The sequence below is a fragment of the Lithobates pipiens genome, unplaced genomic scaffold (assembly GCF_037356315.1).
Source record: "Lithobates pipiens isolate NorthernLeopardFrog02 unplaced genomic scaffold, aLitPip1_a1.2 Scaffold_19, whole genome shotgun sequence".
NCBI lineage: Eukaryota > Metazoa > Chordata > Amphibia > Anura > Ranidae > Lithobates > Lithobates pipiens.
The window spans coordinates 196,643,032-196,664,338 of record NW_027507764.1 but is presented as its reverse complement, the minus strand read 5'-3'; the positions used below and the strand labels follow the sequence as shown (position 1 = coordinate 196,664,338).

General features: G+C 46.3%; 1 long non-coding RNA gene across 1 annotated transcript in view; it reads right to left on the bottom strand.

Moving 5' to 3' along the window:
* Positions 1-3,413: 3,413 nt before the first annotated feature.
* LOC143998245 (uncharacterized) overlaps positions 3,414-21,307 on the bottom strand; it is a 40,209-nt gene continuing 22,315 nt past the window's right edge. Inside the window, exons 2-3 of the long non-coding RNA XR_013277804.1 lie at positions 17,258-17,409; positions 3,414-3,594 (exon numbers count right to left, since the gene is read on the bottom strand). This is a non-coding gene — a long non-coding RNA (uncharacterized LOC143998245). The remainder of the gene's footprint in view (positions 3,595-17,257; positions 17,410-21,307) is intronic.

Below are 21,307 nucleotides of genomic sequence, written 5' to 3'. Positions count from 1 at the left end.
TGGCGGAGATGATGAGAACACTGCGGGAGGGGGGTGGGCACATCTCTCGCCGGCAATAAAAGTGCTCTTGCGGCGAATCCTCCGCAGCGACCCCTTTTATCTCAAAGTGGACCGCCCACCATTGAAGAAAATATTATGGCAGCTATCGGTTGCCTTAAAAATGGTATTTAATGTGAAAGGACTGATGTATATCAACAGCGGGCGGTCCAGAAGTGGTTACAGTATAATTGGACTTTTACAAACAATTATACATTTGTACTTGTCCCAACAACCTCTGAAAAACCAGCTTGATAGGTTAGCTATTATGAAAAGCCCTGTTTCCAGAAATACTACCAATACTGTCCTATGAAAAATCTGCTTCTAGGAGAAGGATTACTCATTTAGCTCAGTGCAGAGCATGTGTTATGTATTCCGACAGCTTGTTTGCACTAAAAATGTATACTACGACAGCACCAGACCATGCTGCAAAAAGCTGTAGAAAAAGGTAAATAATCATAATGCCATATTTAGTGATTTTGCAGGTGTAGCACCCCCCTAGTTTGGAGTAGGCTGCTAGGTAGATTTGGAAAAGAAGAAAGTAAAGCTACAGAGCTACTGCAAAGAACTGATGAATATCAAGAGGAGGATCAGGAATGAAGGATAATGTACAAAGGAAATTAAATTGAATCCAATAAAATGGTGGCTGCTTCCCTAAACCAGGTCCTGAGAACCTAATACACATAGAGAAAAATAAGCAGAAGAGGGGGCCTCCATCTAAATGTAAACTGTGCGTAGCACCCCCTAGCTAGTGTGCTAGATGTAAATGGGTTTGTTAGGGTAGGAAAATTGGTTTGGCTGAGAACCAGGCCTGGGTGAATCTGGATCAGGGTTAGTGACTTGGGGAGCTGGGTGACTCAGCAAGCAGCTTCTCTTGTTTGTTTTCTGGAAACTTGGAGAAACTTCCATCTGTACTGTAGTGGGCAAAAGTTAGGAGGAACTGTTTGGCATATGTACAGTGCCTCGAAAAAGCCTTGAAATTTTTCACATTTTGTCATGTTACAACCAAAAACCTAAATGTATTTTATTGTGATTTTATGTGAGAGATCAACACAACGTGGCACATAATTGTGAAGTGGAAGAAAAATGATAAATGTTTTTTAACATTTTTACAAATAAATCTGAAAAGTGTGGCATACATTTGTATTCAACCCCCTTTACTCTGATACCCCTAACTAAAATTTTGTGGAACCAATTGCCTTTAGGAGTCACCTAATTAGTACATAGAGTCCACCTGTGTGTAATTTAATCTCAGTATAAATACAGCTGTTCTGTGAAACCCTCAGAGGATTTTCAGAGAACCTTAGTGAACAAACAGCATCACGAAGGCTAAGGAACAAACTAGACAGATCAGGGATAAAGTTGTGGAGACATTTAAAGCAATGTTAGGTTTTAAAAAATATCCCAAGCTTTGAGCATCTCACAAAGCACTGTAGTATGGTACAACTAAAAACCTACCAAGATTTGGCCGTCCATTTAAACTGACAGACCGTGCAAGGAGAGCATTAATCAGAGAAGCAGCCAAGAGGCCCATTGGTAACTCTGGAGGAGCTGCATAAATCCACAGCTCAGGTGGGAGAATCTGTCCACAGGACAACTATTGGTGGTGCACTCCACAAATCTAGCCTTAATGCAGTGTTTCTCAATTCCAGTCCTCATGGCCCACTAACAGGTCATGTTTTCAGGCTTTCCATTATTTTGCACAGGTGATTTGATCAATTTCACTGCCTTAGTAATTACCCCAGCTGTTTCATCTGAGGGAAATCCTGAAAACATGACCTGTTAGTGGGCCATGAGGACTGGAATTGAGAAACACTGCCTTAATGGAAGAGTGGCAAGAGGAAAGCCATTATTGAAAGAAAGCCATAAGAAGTCCTGTTTGCAGTTTGCGAGAAGCCATGTGGGGGACAGAGCAAACATGTGGAAGGAGATGCTCTGGTCATATTAGACCAAAATTGAACTTTTTGGCCTAAAAGTAAAACGCTATGTGTGGCGGAAAACTAACACTGCACATCAACCTGAACACCCCACCCCACTGAGAAACATGGTGGTGGCCGCATCATGTTGTGGGGATGTTTTTCTTCAGCATGGACAGGGAGAATGGTCAGAGTTGATGGGAAGATGGATGGAGCCAAATACAGGGCAATATCAGAAGAAAACCTGTTATGCCGCGTACACACGACCGGACTTTTTGACGGACTTGGTCCTGCGGACAATCCGACGGACTTTGCAGCTGAGGTCCACTGGACTTTCAAACGAGTGTACTTGGCCACACACGCTTACTCCAAAAGTCCGACAGATTCGAACGTGGTGACGTAGAATAAGGAAGTTCATAGCCAGTAGCCGCCCTAGCATTGGTTTTAGTCCGTCGGACTAGCACACAGACAAATGGATTGTCCACTAAAAGCAGAGTCCGGTGGACAAATTTGAAGCCAGTCTTATTTCTAGGTCCGCCGGACATTTGGGAAGAAAAAGTCCGCTGGAGCCCACACACGATCGAATTGTCCGATGGGAAGTCCGATCGCATGTAAGTGGCATTAGAGTCTGCGAAAGACTGAGGCGAAGGTTCACCTTCCAGCAGGACAGCGGCCCTGAACATACAGCCAGTGCTACAATGGAATGGATTAGATCAAAGCATATTCATGTGTTAGAATGGCCCAGTCAAATTCCAAACCTAAATCCAATTAAAAATCTGTGTCAAGACTTTAAAATTGCTGTTCACGGACGCTCTCCATCCAATCTGACAGAGCTTGAGCTATTTTGCAAAGAAGAATGGACAAACAAGTCAATCTCTAGATATGCAAAGCTGGTAGAGATATCCCCAAAAAGACTTGCAGCTACAATTGCAGCGAAAGGTGGTTCTACAAAGTATTGACTCAGGGGGCTAAATACAAATGCACGCCAAATTTTTTATTTGTAAAAAATTTTGAAAACCATTTATCATTTTCCTTCCATTTCACAATGTGCCACTTTGTGTTGGTCTATCACATAAACTTCCAAATAAAATACATTTTCTTTTTCGTTGGGACATGACACAATTTGGAAAATTTCAAGGGGTATGAATACTTTTTCAAGGCACTGTATGAGGTACTCGACCAATCCCAGGGCAAAAAGGGTCTGGAAGGGGGTAGGCACCTTTTAAATGGGCATGAATCATGCCAGCAGGAGGTTGTTATCAGAATGGCAGGGGTTGATTACTTATGGTTGCTCAGTGTTTTACAGGCTTACTTTCCCCTGTCTTCTAGAGGATTCTAGAACATATTGGGAGGAAGAACAGGGTATATAGGACATAGTTTACCAGTGGCTACATAGGTATACTGTATATACTTCATATTTAAATCTGATTGTTACATAGTAATTTCAGACTATACCTTTTAGTTGTCTCATTGGTAGCTCCTCTAGGCCTATTTTGTTATCTTTACCATAATTAGATAAAATAGAGAGGGAGAATTGTCTATTGAACAAAGTGTTTCCTCGGATCACCTGCAGGTTGGTCAATGGAATGGACTTGATAAGGTTAAGACCGATCAGAACATAACCTTGCACTTCTTTTATGCTCTAAAATTGAATAATAAAAAATGATTATGAGTATATATTGATTAACTGTCTGATATAACAAAGCACATAAAATACACAATTTCACAAATATAAAAGATTATTAAGAGTGGCAGCTTGTTGGGTAAGCCCCTCTTCTGCCAGATCATGTTTTGTATATGTGTTGTGTAGAGAACAGATAAGCAAACAAACCTACCATTTTCAAAAGTTTGCAGAAAATTTTAAAGTTTATTCAGGCCCAGCAGGTATTTCTGAATAATGTCCAATTTGAAGGACCTTGTATATATTACACGTGTAGTGGGTGTCAATCCCCCAACCAGCCAGCCACCGGAGTCAGAAGTAGACAGGACAGCAGCTGTGGGGGATCGCCACCCACTCTGTTCCTGCTCATTGGTTCAGAAAGAGGACCAATCAAGAGAAAGGAGGAGAGGGGCATCGTCGGACATGTAGTTATGTCTACAAGTGGCCCTATGGCCATCTCCAGAGGGCAAGCTACAGCCCCCAGGGTGGTGGGATAAAAGGAGGGAAAGAGGGATGTGGAGGCTGCCTGGGAGCAGGGGGAGAGACCACAAGGCGGCCAGAGAGACCAGTTGCAGGAGGAGTTCTTGCCTCTTGCTTGTTATTGAGTTGAATTGATTGCTACCAGGACAGAGTGTACGTAATGTCCTAAAACGTGTGTTCCTTCTCACCCTCCCCCCTCCCCCCCAAACAATACCTGCACTTTAAATACCCAATAAGCTATTTTACCTGATGGTATTCAGGCTCTTAGTCAGAGAAAACATCTGTATAATGACATTGAGGCTCAGGTCATTTTGCAAATTGGAGCTACAGTGATGTTCCCAACAATTTACACCTAAAAAATGGAGCTAAAGGCTTCTCCAATAGAGATGGACGAACTTCCGGTGGGACGTTTCGCGAACACAAACCGCGAACGCAGCTGAAAGTTCGCAAGCCGCAAAGTTTGCGGCGGGCCCCATTGACTTCAATGGCAGGCGAACTTTAAAAACCTACAGGTCATATTTCTAGCCACAAAATAATTACTAGCTGTACACACATAGTCCCACCACATGGCCACTGACATAACACATGTATGAAGTGAATCTGGGATCGACAACTACAAGCATTCTTTTTTTATATGTGAAATTTTGACAATTCAGGACTCAGGAGAGCATGAAGGCAATAGAGAAGAGGAAAGGTCAGGGTAGGCTATGAAGAGGGTGCAGGAGATGATCACCAGCACCGTGATATAGAGCACTGACACCAGCACTGTGATAGAGAGCACTGACACCAGCACCGTGATAGAGAGCACTGAGACCAGCACCGTGATAAAGTGCACTGACACCAGCACCGTGATACAGAGCACTGACACCAGCACCGTGATATAGAGCACTGACACCAGCACCGAGATATAGAGCACTGACACTAGCACCGAGATATAGAGCACTGACACCAGCACCGTGATATAGAGCACTGACACCAGCACCCTATATATTGTGCACCTATACCAGCCCTTACAAGGACCTTTGTGGACCTAGTAGCTAGTGATTTGCAGACTGTCCCTCAGTCCCTATACTGATAAAGGACTGCTGCAGAATAGGGCAGTAATCTGCAGCAGTGCACCAGCACCCTATATATTGTACACCTATACCAGTCCTTACAAGGACCTTTGTGGACCTAGTAGCTAGTGATTTGCAGACTGTACCTCAGTCCCTACACTGATAAAGGACTGCTGCAGAATAGGGCAGCAGTCAAGTATAATATTCTTTCTATATTTGGAAGAAAGTATATTATACATGTACAACCCTATATACTGTACACCTATACCAGTCCTTAAAAGGACCTTTGTGGACCTAATAGTAATAGCTAGTGATTAAACTGACTGTCCCTGCTGCACACAGCATCCTGTCCCTCCCTGCACTGACAAAAGACAGGCTGCTGCAATGACCAGCACAGCAGTGCACTCAACCCTATATACTGTACTACACGTATACCATACCAGTCCTTAAAAGGACTTTTGTGGACCTAATAGCTAGCGATTTGTGTCACTACAGTCTCTCCCTGCTCCACACAGCTTCCTGTCCCTACACTGAAATAAGACAGAATGTAAAATGGCCGCCAGATCAGGTCTATTTATAAGGTGGGGGAATGTCCAATTGTCCATGTGCTGAAATGTCTCAATTGGCTGTCCTGTACCCCATGATGGATGTGTCATCATAGGTCAAAGTTCTTTCACACTGTAAACACATATGTCCGCTGGGCGAACAGTGGCAATAGTCCGCCGATTGGGTGAATCGCGAACACGCAAAATTCGCCACTAAATGACCGCCGGGCGAACAGTTCGGTCATCCCTATTCTCCAACACTTACATGGGAGAAAGAAGACCTAAGGATGACTTGATGTTTGAAACACTGGGAGCTATTGATGAACTGAGCTCAGCTATTGGAGCCTTAAAGTGGTTGTATAGTCCTTTTTGGGACTTTTACCTACAGGAAAGCCTATAAAAAGGCTTACCTGTAGGTAAAAAAAATTGCAGCGGCGCATGCGCATAGGGGATTCTCGGCTGAAAACCCGACAGATGCCGGACTCTGCCGGGAAGAAATCTCCGGCGCGTATGCGCGGGAGTGACGAGTCCAGTCCAGTCCAGCGCTGTGAGTGGCCGGAGCTGCGATACCCGGAAGAAACGCAGAGGGAACATGTCAGCTCCCTTGGCGTGGATCGGACCAGATGTTGGGGCCTCGTTCTAAGGTAAGTATTTCATAATGAGCTAGTATGCGGTACATACTAGCTCATTATGCCTTTTCCTTTGCAGGTAGGAAAAAAAAAAAACACATCAGCGGGTTTACAACCGCTTTAATGTGGTTGTAAAAGCTGGACTGGACATTTTTTTTACCGTTTTTTTTTTAAAGATATTTTTATTAGGTTTAAACAAACCAACATACATACAAAAAAAAACACCAAACAAACAATCGCTGAACAAAACTTGGTGAATCATAGGTATACAGCGTCGAGTACTAAGCTCATATAGTTAAGAGACAAATGATTATACAGTGGTCAATCAGTAATTACCATTGTGCATAGTTCAAACATTCCATCGATGTACAGTAGCAATGGCAATCTGCATATCTGCATATAGTGTACTGTATTGTAGCACGATCTATAGGTGACTTGCAGGGTATATTCATTATCAGGAGAATGTCAGGGGGCTGGCCAGTCATCTATCCCAAATTTTGTGGATGTTTTTTTCCGTTTCCGGAGCTCAAAGGTAAGCTTGTATAGTGGTATAGCGTCATTAATTAACTTTAACTAAAGAGTTTTCAGAGAAGTCTGTGTACCCTTCCATGATAACAATATAGCCTTTCTAACATATAAATAGAGAATATGTAGTAGACTCTTGGCATGCGAAGATAGTTGCAAGTCACCAAAAATGCTCAGTAGACCGTTCTCGGGATGAATAATGTTAGAGAGGCCTAAAGCTGAGGAGATGAAAGAGCCCACCTCCACCCAGAAGTGCTGAACCACTGGACATGTCCAGAAACAATGTAGTAAATCGGCATCCTGTAAGTGATATGTCCATGGAGGCCCGTCTTTAAAGTAGCAGAGGTTGTGGTGCTGTTCATTCTGTTCTCATTAGTCTCATCTGCTTTTTAGAATGGCCAGAGAATTCTGTCTGGATGCTAATCTCCGAATTGTGTCTGAACTGGAGAAATTGGAGAAGTACCTAGATGCTGCATATTCTGAGAAGCTGGAGAGAAAAGTGAAGGAGGAGACCACCTGGAGCTAGGAAAGCAGCAAAGGGCTCTTTAAAGCAGAACTTCAGTAATTTATTTATCGTACATCATGGGACACAGGGCAGTCATTACTATATGGGTTATACTCCACCTACTGGTGAATGGATACTGGTAAATCAATTAAAACAATAAGTCCTCCCCTATATAACCCCTCTTACACAAGAAGTACCTCAGTTTTTTCGACAGTGTCTTTTAGGTGGATGGTCACTGAAGTGACACGTGCTCTTGGAGCATACTTGGAGGTCCGGATGGTTCTATTAAGAATAGTGGACTTCAGTCAGATCCATTCGAAAAAGCTATCAGCCAAAATTGCTGGTACCCAGGCCTCATTGGAAAGAGGCTTGAGTACCATCCATTAGGGATGGGCAAATGGTTTTGCCCATGCATAAGTTCAGGTCGAACTTTGGTTGTTCGGATGTTCTGCGAACACCGAACAATATGCAGTGTTCAGGGCAAATTCGAAAGCCGCCGGAACACCGTTAAAGTCTATGGGACACTAACAGGAAAAATCAAAAGTGCTAATTTTAAAGGCTTATATGCAAGGTATTGTCATAAAAAGTGTTTGGAGACCCGGGTCCTGCCCCAGGGGATATGTATAAATGCAAAAAAAATTTTTTTAAAACATCCGTTATTTTGGGAGCAGTGATTTTAATAATAATGCAGTCTTATGGCGCTGGACCCTGCATAATGGAACCCTGTACAGTGTTTGTTCTGACCAAGGTGCTTTCCTGCAGGGTGCTATACGGGCCCAGGGGAGTGGACCCTGGATTAAGGGGGACCCAGTCTCTGAAGGTCTTTCATGACAAAGCTCGCCGTGATGGGTGAAGATTAAACTTCTGTTATGTTCAGAGTCCTGCAGCAGGAATGGTAAGTCTGCATTTTTGCAGTTTCTCTTTTAAAAGTGTGTATCCATGTTGCATAAATATAGGTGTTTGCGTGGATGCATGTGATGCATGAACACATGGTGCATAGACACGTGTTTGCATAGATCCAAGTGGTGCAATATATGTTGCATAAACACATTTCATAAACACACGCTTGCTTATTCCGTAAATGCATGACTCTATGGGCGCGTATTGCGTAAGTGCATGTTTGACATTTCGTGTTTTGCCTAAACGCATATTTGCTTAAACACATACCTACATCCTTCCATAAATGCATGCCTCCATAAATACATATTGCTTAAACGCACGCTGGCAGGTTTTCATTTATACTGCATACATATTTGCTTAGTTTAAACTATATACATATGTGCTTATTTACAGTAAACTGTATACACATGTGCTTAGTTGCATTAAACGGTATACATATGTGCTTATTTGCCTAGGACTACATACATACGTGCTTATTTGCTGTGGGATACATACATATGTGTTTACTGCCTTGAGCTGCATATGTAAATGCATGAAGGGTAGGGATGAGCTTCGTGTTCCAGTCGAACATACGTTCGACTCAAACTTCGGCGGTTCGCACGTTCGGCGGATACCGAATGTTATGGGCCGTTTGCGACAAATTCGTATGGCGCTCACGGCCCACAATGCACTGCGACCCTGCATGCTTGGCCAATCACAGCGCCGGCAGCGAGGAGAGCCATGATTGGCCACAGGCAGGATGCCTGTGGCCAATCATAGCTCAGGCTGTGTAGTACACGCCCCACACTATATAAGGCCGCCAGCATGGCGGCCTTGTGTAGTGTGTTGGTGTCTGTAGGAGTTAGTGGGTGTTCTCTGTGTACCTTCAACACAGTATATACTGTTCGTTATCGGCCGATTTTGCATTCTTGCTCTTCTGTAATTGAGCTTTTAGCAATCTGCAGGAGTTTGCGGGTGTTGTCTGCGTGCCCTGACCGCAGTATACACCATTATATCCACCTATATAGCTAGCTATATTGCTCTTCTGTAATAGAGCTTGCAGTCAGTTGTAGGAGATTGTGCATGTTGTCTGCGTGCCCTGACCGCAGTATACACCATTATATCCACCTATATAGCTAGCTATATTGCTGTTCTGTAATAGAGCTTGCAGTCAGTTGCAGGAGATTGTGCGTGTTGTCTGCGTACCCTGAGCGCAATATACACCATTATAGCCACCTATATAGCTAGCTATATTGCTCTTCTGTAATAGAGCTTGCAGTCAGTTGCAGGAGATTGTGCGTGTTGTCTGCGTGCCCTGACTGCACTATACACCATTATATCCACCTATATAGCTCTTCTCTAATTGAGCCATCTGCCATCTGCAGGAGTTAGTGGGTGTTGTGTGCCTCCAGCACAATATACACTACCCAATTGCTGGTTTTCCCATCTCCCTTCAGGCCATTACCATGTCTGGAAGGCCAACAAGGAGAGGCAGACAGGCACGAGCCGATAAAAGAGGGCAAGCAGGCTCTGTGTCTAGAGACAACAGTGCTGGTCATGGACGCGGTGTATCGTCATCATCAGCACGTGGCCATGGGACACGCTTGTCCTTCTTTTCGGCAGCTGGACATGTTGAGCCGCATCATGCCGAAGACTTGGTAGAGTGGATGACAAAGCCCTCTTCATCCTCCTCATCCTCTCTCACCCAGGCTCAGGGTACTAGCAAAGCAGCTGCCAACGCATCGTCTTCCCTCGTCTCAATCTTCTTCAATCTTCATCTTCCCTAGACCCACCACGTCCTCCTGAGGAGTCCCCTGAACTCTTTGAGCACAGTGTTGGGTACATGCTCCAGGAGGATGCCCAGTGTTTTGTAGGCTCTGATGATGATCCTCAGCTAGAGGAAGGCAGTAGCGTGAGCACAGAGAGAGGGGATGCTCAAGAAGGACAGCAATCTGGCAGTCATGTTCCACAAGCTGCAGCATACTGCCAGGTTTTCTCCAGCGATGAAGAGAGAGGGGATGATGAGGGCACTGACTCCACGTGGGTGCCTGGTAGGAGGAGGAGGAGGAGGAGGCACATGTCCAACGAGGCAGGATGCCCTCCGGAGGCCAGCTTAGGGGCAGCATACTGACTGAATCACACCGCAGAGCTCCGCCTGTGCAGGGCGCTGCCTCTGTGCGTTATTCTAAAAGTTCTTTGGTGTGGGCCTTTTTTGAGACGAGTGCATCAGATCGCACCGCTGCTATTTGCAACATATATCTCAAGCGTATCTCGCGTGGCCAAAACATCAGCCGCTTGGGCACCACATGCTTGACCAGACATATGTTGACCTGCCATGCAGCTCATTGGCAAGCGTACCTCAAAGACCCACACCAAAGACCAAAGCGGACCTCTCCTTGCTCCTCATCAGCTGGGATCTCCAACCCCACTAGACCTTCAGTCCTCTCTGAAACCTGCTCTGAAAGGAATGAAGGTGTAGAATTAGGTGTGTCACAGCTAAGTGCCTCCGGGCACCTTGCTAGCAGTACACCCACGTCTGATTATAGCAGGCAAATTTCCCTGCCCCAGCTGCTGGACCGTCAAAAGAAGTTCACTCCCAGCCATCCACATGCCCAGCGGTTGAATGCTAGCTTGGCTAAATTGCTAGCACTTCAACTGCTGCCTTTTCAGTTGGTAGACTCAGCCCCCTTCCGTGAGTTTGTACAATGTGCGGACCTCGGTGGCAGGTCCCCAAACGCCACTTTTTCTCATGGAAGGCGATTCCGGCTCTCTACCGGCATGTGGAAGGCAATGTCCTTGCCTCGCTGGACAGGGCGGTCAGCGGTAAGGTGCATATTACCGCTGACTCATGGTCCAGCAGGCATGGACAGGGATGTTACCTGTGTTTCACGGCCCATTGGGTCACTTTTCTGGCATCTGGAAAGGATGCAGGACAAGGTGCAGTAGTGTTGGAGGTTGTTCCGCCACCACGCCTCCAAAATGCTACTACTGGTTGTGACACACCTCTCTCCTCCACCCCCTCTTCTTCTTCTTCCTCCATGGCTTCTTCCAGTGCTCTGTCCTCAGAACCAGCGGTGCTCCGTAGGCGTTCAATGGGCTACGCAAGTACGCAGGCAAAACGATGCCATGCCGTGCTTGCGCTGGTTTGTTTGGGGGACAGGAGCCACACTGGGGCAGATATTTTGTCAGCTCTGCAGGGGCAGGCCGAGAGGGGGTTGACGCCATGCCAGCTTAAGCCAGGAATGGTGGTTTGCGACAATGGCACCAACCTCCTCTCCACCCTCCGACAGGGACAATTGACCCATGTGCCCTGTGTGGCTCATGTCCTTAACCTGGTGGTGCAGCGGTTCTTGGGCAGGTACCTGGGCTTACAGGATGTCCTGAAGCAGGCCAGCAAAGTCTGTGTGCATTTCCGCCGATCATTTAATGCCTGTGCTCGGCTGGCTGAGCTCCAAAAGGAGTTGAACCTGCCCAAGAACCGCCTTATATGTGACATGCCCACCAGGTGGAACTCAACGTTGGCCATGCTGCAGCGGCTGCACACGCAGCAGAGGGCCATCAATGAGTACCTGTGCGACTACGGCACCAGGACAGGGTCAAGGGAGCTCGGTTTTTTCTCACCATGCCAGTGGGGCATGATCAGGGATGTATGCACTGTCCTGTCACCGTTTGAGGAGGCCACAAGGATGGTGAGCAGTGACAGTGCATGCATCAGTGACACTGTACCTCTTGTCCACCTGTTGGAGCATACGCTGCGTGGAATAATGGACAGGGCACTTGAGGCAGAACAGAGGCAGGAAGAGGAGGACTTCCTTGCCTCTCAAGGCCCCCTTTATCCAGACAGTGTTCCTGCTATCCCACCAATCACACAGGAAGAGGACGAGGAGGAGGAGGAGGGTGATTGTGTCAGCATGGAGGTGGAGGCTGGCACTCAGCATCAGCAGTAGCAGTCTTGTAGGGATGATTTACAGTCCCAAGAAACCTGTGGACTTGTACTTGGCTGGGAGGAGGTAGCTGCGGATCATGTTGTCCTTAGTGACCCAGAGGACTCCGGACCGAATGCGTCGGCTAACCTACGCTGCCTGGCCTCCCTGATCCTGCAAAGCCTGCGGAAGGATCCTTGTATTCTTTGGATCAAGGAGAGATACCATTACTGGCTGGCCACTCTCCTTGATCCATGGTACAAGGTTAAGGTTGCCGACCTTATCTTGCCGTCGCAGAGGGAGCAGAGGATGAGACATCTCCGGGAGGCCTTGCAGAAAGGTCTGTGCAACGCGTTCCCAGAGACTGGGAGGTTACAAACTCCTGGTCCTGGACAACGTGTTGCTGAGGCATCGTTCAGAAGGAGCGGTAGAGAAGGTGGCCGTCTGACCGATGCGTTCAGATCATTTTTTAGTCCGAAGCCCCAAGGTATGATCGTTTCCAGCAACAATCTCCAGCGTCTGATTTACATGGTGCAGGAATACCTAGGGGCAAGGTCAGACTTGGACACCTTTCCCACCGAAAATCCTCTGGCTTACTAGGTCTTGAGGATGGATCACTGGCCAGAGCTTGCACACTATGCAATTGAGCTACTGGCCTGTCCTGCATCCAGCATTCTTTCGGAATGCACCTTCAGTGCTGCTGGTGGCTTTGTTACCGATCACAGGGTGTGCCTGTCCACCGACTCAGTTGATTGGCTGACCTTCATCAAGATGAATCAGTCTTGGATCACCCACAGCTACCAAGCACCTGAAGCTGATGTAACCAAATAATTTTTTTTTTAAATATCACATGCCTTCAAGACTGCCTATGCTGATGCTGAGTGACTGTCCTGTTATGTTGATTGTCTATCCTCTTCCTCCTCCGCTGATATGCTGGAAGAACATTTTTTGTTCTGGGTGATGCCACCAGCCCAATTTTTCTGCCCCTGTTTAACAGGGGCGTTTAATTACAATTTTTTATGCAAAGCTTTGCAGCAGGGCTCATTCCTGCACCACAACTAGAGTATATGGGAGAGGTTGCAGTGTTGTGGCACCAGCACCAGTGCCAGCAGCCCAATTTTTCTGCCCCTGTTTAACAGGGGCGTTTAATTACAATTTTTGATGCAATGCTTTGCAGCAGGGCTCATTCCTGCACTACAACTAAAGTATATGAGAGAGGTTGCAGTGTCGTGGCACCAGCACCAGTGCCTCAGGCCCAATTTTTCAGCCCCTGTTTAACAGGGGCATGTAATTACAATTCTTGATATAATATTTCACAGCAGGGCCCATTCCTGTGCCCACCCAGAGTAACTGTGAGGACTTATAGTGTTGTGGCACCAGCACTAGCACCACAACCACCAAAGGTCAATTTTTCTACCACTGTTCAACAATGGCATGTAATTACAATTCTTGATATAATCGTTCACAGCAGGGCGCTCCAGCGCCCACCAAGAGTCACTTTGAGGGCTTACAATGTTGTGGCAACACCAACACCTTATTCCGCCATTTCTGCAGAGCATATAGGGCAGACCCCTACTTTCAAACATCCAACTTACAAACGTCTCCTACTTGCAAACGGAAGGAGACAACAGGAAGTGAGATGAAAAAAGACGGATGGCAAAACAAATTATACAGGGGTAATAACCCTTCCCTATGTTTTCCAAAAAGCTTAAAAATATATTTTTTGACTGGAGCTACACTTTAAAAATGTACCAGTTCAAAATTACACACAGATTCTACTTAACACAACAAACCTACACAGTCCCTGTCTTGTTTGCACCGCCTGTATACTGCTGTTCTGAGTATATAGGGCCTGGAGGCCCCCGCGTCTTTCATTTTTTTTAATATGGGTACGGGGTTCCCCTTAATATCCGTACAAGACCCAAAGGGGCTGGTAATGGGCAGCGGGCGCTACCCATGCCATTTTTCTCAATGATTTTCATCCATATTGCCAGATATTACATTAAAAACGCAACAGTTTGAAATGACTTTTTTTCCGTTAAATGTCATTTTGTGCAGGGACTGTTCTAAACACGGGAAACACGTGGCACTTCACAGGTATACTATTGACACCCACCAGGCACGATATTTAAAGGAATATTTCACATTTTTTTTTCAATTTAATCGTCATTAAAATCAGTGCTCCTGCCAAAACGGCCATTTTTAAAAACATTTTAGGCATTGACCCATGTCCCCTGGGGCAGGAGCCAGGTCCCCAAACCCTTTTTAGGACAGTATCTTGCATATTAGCCATTCAAATTAGCACTTTTTATTTCGAGCGTTCGAGTCCCATAGACTTCAATGGGGTTCTAACGTTCGTACGAATTTGCGGTCCGTTCGAAAGTTCTGGTGCGAACCAAACTGGGGGTGTTCGGCTCATCCCTACTGGCTACTTACATTGCACCCCTTTAGAAACTTTAGACCAGGTAAAGGCAACGATTCCAAGCTGTATGGAAGAATAAGTTAACACAACAGTTCAACATAAAGTGCAATCTTTTCCTAACATCCCTGGTCCCAAACTTTAGGTTTGTGGCATCCCCAGTGTACCTGTACAAGATAGAGTCCATTACTGGCATCCATGATCAGGAAAGTTCAACACATCAGTGGCTTCATGGAGGACTGTAGGTCCCAGCAATCCTCCTACATGTGGAAGGTTCCAGGACACAGGTTTTCGGCAGAAATTGGGACTCCTTAAAAGGCAAAGAACCCTGACAGATGCAACAGCTGGAGGTTACATCTTGCTGGCTGCCTGTGTCTTTTCCCATCCATACTGTGACTCAGTGAGGCAGAGTCCTCCTCCCTTTTATTTATATCATGGGGAGAGATAGGCAGAGCTCAGTAGGAAACAGGTGAACTATTTTCCCTTGTAGCTGGGGCAGCATTAACCACTACTTGTCTACCCTTTCCCCACCAGAACACATCGGTCAGCACTTGCAGCCATTAGCTGCGAGCACTGATCAAATGCCTATAGGCTGCTAGTTTTTTAAGCCTGTTTGTTAGACAGAAGCCTGTCATGATATTGGCTTCTGTCGCATGGGCAGCTGGACACCTGGGCTGAAAATCAGCTGTTTTCTTTTTTTTTTGTAATTTTATTTTTATTAAATTTCAAAGCAAGTACAATCCAATCGAGCAGTGAGATACTCGGTAAGCAGAAGTAAACATAGCAAAGAGCATAAACGTTAATTAGAGAAGTTAGATATTAATGTCCACAAATGCAGGCACAGAAGTGAACTGCATAACTATAACAGTTAAAATAAATAACAAACAGTTTATGAATGACAAAAAAAAATCATCCATGTGGCATTAGGCCGGAGGCCAGAGAAAAACAAAGCAACAAAACATCCATAAGATCGTCATGGAGAATCTCAAAAGGGGAGAATGGGTTACCCGGACTACCACATAACGAGGTATAATGGAAGGGGGAAGGACGAGAGCAAAAGCCAGAAAGGAGGTGCACCCACCGGCGGCTGCGGCCGTTAAGTGTGTACAGATGGGGGGGGCCCCATTTTCCGACTGATCCCAGGGTCCCCAGACTTTATCAAACTGGGAAACCAAGTCATGTACCGAGGCTGTCAGATACTCCATTCTCCGTATCTCGGACACCAGTTGAAGAAATCTAGGCCAGGGGGGGGTCGCGCCAGACAACCAGCATAACGGGATAAGCCTCTTAGCAACTAATAGAATATAGGAGGTCAGCCGGTTTGTATTTTTGGGTAGGCCTGGGATAGTGAGGCCTAATAAGCAGTGTAGGGGGTCGATCAGAAGGGACACCCCCGTCACCTCCATCACCAACAATCCCACCTCCAACCAAAAGGGACGTATAAGGGGACACCTCCAGAAAATGTGGAAGAGTGACCCGACATCATGCCCACAATGCCAGCAGCGCGGCGAGACTGAGGGATAAAATTTATGGATGACATCGGGGGTCCTATACCAGAACATGAGAATTTTTATTGCCGTTTCCCTTTGTGTGACACACTTAGAGGATTTAAAAGTAGAGGCCCAAATCTTATCCCATGTCTGTAGGGGGATAGGTTTGTCCAACAACTGAGACCATTTACTCATATACAGATGTGTAGATTCATTTAATTCAAAGGCCGTGGGGTTGTCAAGGGTTAGAGTCGGAGATTTGGAGCTGAAAAGGTGTCTAACCTGTAGGTAGAAGTAAAAATAATGCTTGGGGATATTATATTTGTCACGTAAGGTTTCGAAAGCATGAAGCCTATGCGAGATGGGGTGCACCAGATTTCTGAGCTGAAAAAGGGGGGGACCAGCCACGTGAAGATCCTACCCAAAGACAGTCCATCAGGGATACTAGGGTTAAACATTCGTGAGGGGGGGCAGGGCGAGGAAAGGTAGTACTTTTTGTTGCACTTTTGCCATAAGTCCAGGGTAAAGGACATTGATGCCTAAGGTTAGGGTGAAGAGGGGCCGGGGCACCCCAGATCAAGCAGCATGGGTGTACCGGATATAGGACCCCTTTCTCAATAGCAGCCCACTGACTCGTGGCGTTGAGAGAGGACCAAAATCAGCTGTTTTCTACTGTAAGAGCTGATTTCAGGCGATATTCAGCACGTGTACGGGGCTTTAGATTTCTAAGGCCGCGTACACACGCGGGGACTGTTCGCCCAACTTTGTCCGCTGAACAGTGTTTCGGCAAACAGTCCGCTCGTGTGTGGGCTTTCAGCGGACAGTTTCAGCGAACAGTCCGCTGAACAAGGTTTTTCGGAAATTCCGAAAAACTGTCCGCTGAAACTTTGTTTCAGCGAACAGTCCACTCGAGTGTAGGCTTGTTCGTCAAACTAAGTTCCGCGCATGCTCAGAAAGGCTTTACACGCCGAAAGTTATAATGCAGTGTATAGGACGTCGTATTTTTCGTCCCGTCGTACGTGCCGTTCACGTCATCGCGCACGGTTTCAGCAAACTGTTCGTACGTCGTGTGTGGCCATGTCCATCCATGCTAATTTTGGGACTGTTTGCCGAAACTGTTTGACGGACAAAGTTGGGCGAACAGTCCCCGCGTGTGTACGCGGCCTAAGTATAGCAATACTGATCACATATATACCTCAAGAAATGATGCATTATGGTAGGGTTCCAGGTGAGTAATCTCCAGATTTCCAAGCACAATTTCACAACCACTAAAAGTTTTCTTCATCAAGCGGTAATGTGCATCTACTGGTCCCATTCTTGAAAGCAAGTTAGCAGTTCCAAGGCAAACTGAAAGAGAATGGTATTAAAAAACAACTTAGGTTCTATGAATTGTAATGAAGTCATTTCATTTATGCAGTGCATTTTCAACCTTTTTTCATACAGAAATATAAAACATGAAACCTGAACTTTTCCTGTGCGCATAAATAGTAATTTAATTGGATGCTATGTTTCACTGCGCTTTGCTGGGATAATCTCAGAAGAAAGGATGAAATGGCCTGGATGACATGTGCCCATCATATGCAGCCATTTGTGCCCATCATATGCAGCTGCTGTGCCTATCATATGCAGCCACTTGTGCCCATCAAATGCAGCCACTTGTGCCTATCATATGCAGCCACTTGTGCCCATCAATTGCCACCACTGTGTCCATCAATTGTTCCCACTGTGTCCCATCAAACGCAGCCACTGTGCCATACCAAATGCTGCCAGTGTACCCCCCGCTGGCCCGCCATCTGCACTTACCTGTCTCAGTGGGACAGCTCCTCTATGCTCCTCGATGTTTTCTCCCATCTTCTCTTCCTGTCTTCTGCTATGCTTGGATGCCTGGCGTCCAATCACAGCGCCTGTCATTTCAGCCAATCAGGTGAGTGGGTAACAGATCCGAACACCTGATTGGCAGAGAGGCGGTTTAGTGTTAGGAAAGTGAATATTCACTGCTAAGTGATCTTCGAGCGCCCAGCTTGGGGCTCGCAGGTCACCTTTTTTGATGCCTATTAGAGACTATGGCTCTAATTAGGTGCTTCAAAACCAGCCCCACCTCTGTAATTCAGGTGCCCTGCACCCGAAAAGGGGCTGGGCGCCTGAATGGGGGTGGCAGCGGTGGCCATAGATAGATTCATGCAATGCATGAATCTATCTATTGGTGCTAGAGGGGGATGGCAGGAGAGAGGAGGCAGCGCCTGTCCGCCCTTATGGAGGCACCTCCACTGGTCAGGGAGCTCCTTGCCAAATTCCTTGTCAGGAGTAACTACTTTAGTTAAGGAGAAGTCAATGGATCCTTAATAATTAAGTGTGTACTTTCCTCTTCTACCACCAGGTGTAATGGCACTTGGAGGTATTAGATTGAGAAAGACAACTCAAGGTCAGGTTATGGGTATATGGGGTATCTCAGCCAATGGGCAGGGATTTGGTTGAATCCCTTGGCCTGCTGGGTTAGGTCAGGTGATCCAGGTTCTTGTGTGCCTCCCAGATGGCAGTCTGGGTGGATGGGTGTCACCTGCCCCAGGCTGCTAGGCTGGAGATTAGGCCTATCCCGGGGGCATTAGGCTGCCAAGCTGTGTGAGGGCCTATCCAGAAGTAAGAGGGCAGTGCAGGGTTGGGACTGCGGTCTGCAGTCCAACCAAAGCAATGGTTCTTCCGGCCGGAGAACATGCCATGGTCGGAGGTAGAAGGGAGCCTGTCGCCACCAAGGGACCAATCGCCTTTACCAGGGACCGCACTGAGTAACTGAAGCAAGTACCAGAGCAGTATTCTCACCGAATGGACATGGTGGAGAATCAAGAAACTTCAGGCGGTGATCAAGTCAGAGACCCAACCAGCGGAGGTGATGCTTGCAGAGCAGCCTTGTGTGCCAAGCTAGGGACCAAGCCGGTCAGCAGGGGTGAAGCTTGAAGGTATGCGAAGTGCAAAGCTAGGGACCCAGCAGGGAAGCGTGGGTGACGCTTGAGGGAGATACCACCGCAAAGGCCTTGAGGAGCTAACAGGTTTTAGAGTCAGTGAATCAGTGGGTCTAGTGAGAGACCGGGAGCTCAAGGGGCTGAAAAACTACAAGGAAAATTTGTAGCACAGCTGAAAGAAGTGTTACTTTGAGTTAGGATTCGGAACTGTTTAAGTACTGTTACCATAGGAAACTGCAATCCTGCACGTGCAGAAGTGGCACCTTGTTGGGGCCTTTCCCTGTACGGCTGTCCTCTTATTGAAGTCTCAGGCCGCGTACACACGCGGGGACTGTTCGCTCAACTTTGTCCGCTGAACAGTGTTTCGGCGGACAGTCCGCTCGTGTGTGGGCTTCAGCGGACAGTTTCAGCGGACAGTCTGACGAACAAAGTTTTTCGGAAATTCCGTAAAACTGTCCGCTGAAACTTGGTTTGAGCGGACAGTCCGCCCGTGTGTAGGCTTGTTCGTCAAACTAAGTTCCGCGCATGCTCAGAAAGGATTTACACGCCGAAGGTTGCATTGCAGTGTATAGGACGTTGTATTTCTAGTCCCGTCGTACGTGCCGTTCACGTCATCGCGAAAGTTTCAGCGGACTGTTCGTTCGTCGTGTGTGGCCAAGTCCGTCCATGCTAATTTTGAGCGGACTGTCCGCTCAAACTGTTTGACGAACAAAGTTGGGCGAACAGTCCCCGCGTGTGTACGCGGCCTCAGAGTCTGCCCTTTGAAATTGCAACTACGTAAGGGTGTCCAAGCCCTAGCCCTCTTTCCCTTGTAAAATGTAAAAAGGACTGTCAAAGAACTAAAACCTCTTTTACATCCAAGAAGTGTCTGGCGCCCAATGACTTTTACCACCTTTGCACCCCCTATGCCTCACAACCCACCACATATTGAAGGATCTCAGCTATCTCTGGCCTTAAAGTGTAAGTAAACCCTCCTATCCTTTTCAGCCAAGGCATCAATCTTCCACAGTTGTGCAGCTCTTCTTCCGTACTAAAACTGCTGACTCCAATTTAAAGCCATATTAAACCCAAAATTAAAAATTAAAGTGCCTTGAAAGAGTATTCATACCCCTTGTAATTTTCCACCTTTTGTCATGATACAACCAAAAACATAAATGTATTTTATCAGGATTTTATGTGACAAACCAACACAAAGTGGCACATAATTGTGAAGTGGAAAGAAAATGATAAATGGTTTTCAAAATTGTTTACAAATAAATATCTGAAAAGTGTGGCATGCATTTGTATTCAGCCCCCTTTACTGTGATACCCCTAACTTTATTCTAGTGGAACCAATTGGCGTCAGAAGTCACATAATTGGTAAATAGAATCCACCTGTGCGTAATTTAATCTCAGTGTAAATACAGCTGTACTGTGAAGCCCTCAGAGGCTTGTTGGAGAACATTAGTGAACAAACAGCATCATGAAGGCCAAGGAATAAACCAGACAGGACAGGGATAAAGTTGTGGAGAAGTTAAAAGCAGGGTTAGGTTAAAAAAAAATATCCCAAGCTTTGAACATCTCACGGAGCACTGTTCAATCCATCATCTGAAAATGGAAGGAGTATGGCACAACTGAAGACCTACCAAGACATGGTTGTCCACCTAAACTGATATGCCAGGCAAGGAGAGCATCAATCAGAGAAGCAGCCAAGAGGTCCATGGTAACTCTGGAGGAGCTGCAGAAATCCACAGCTCAGGTGGAAGAATCTGTCCACAGGACAACTATTAGTCATGCACTCTACAAATCTGGCCTTTATGGAAGAGTGGCAAGAAAGCTATTGTTGAAAGAAAGTCATAAGAAGTCCAGTTTAAAGTTTGCGAGAAGACATGTGGGGCACAGAGCAAACATGTGGAAGAAGGTGCTCTGGTCAGATGAGACTAAAATTAAACTTTTTGTGTGGTGTAAAACTAACACTGCACATCACCTTCAATACACCATACACGTAAAACATAGTGGTGGCAGCATCATGTTGTGGGGATGCTTTTTTCAGCAGGGATAGGGAGGCTGGTCAGAGTTGATGGGAAGATAAATGGAGCCAAATACAGGGCAATCTTAGAAGAAAACCTGTTATTCCACATACACACGATTGGAATTTTGGTCGGAAAAAGCTATGATGGTTTTTCCAACGGGATTCCGCTCAAGCTTGTCTTGCATACACACAGTCACACCAAATTGCGACCATGAAGAGCGCGGTGATGTACAACGGTACTATAATAAGGAAGTTCAATAGCCTCTGCGCCACCCTT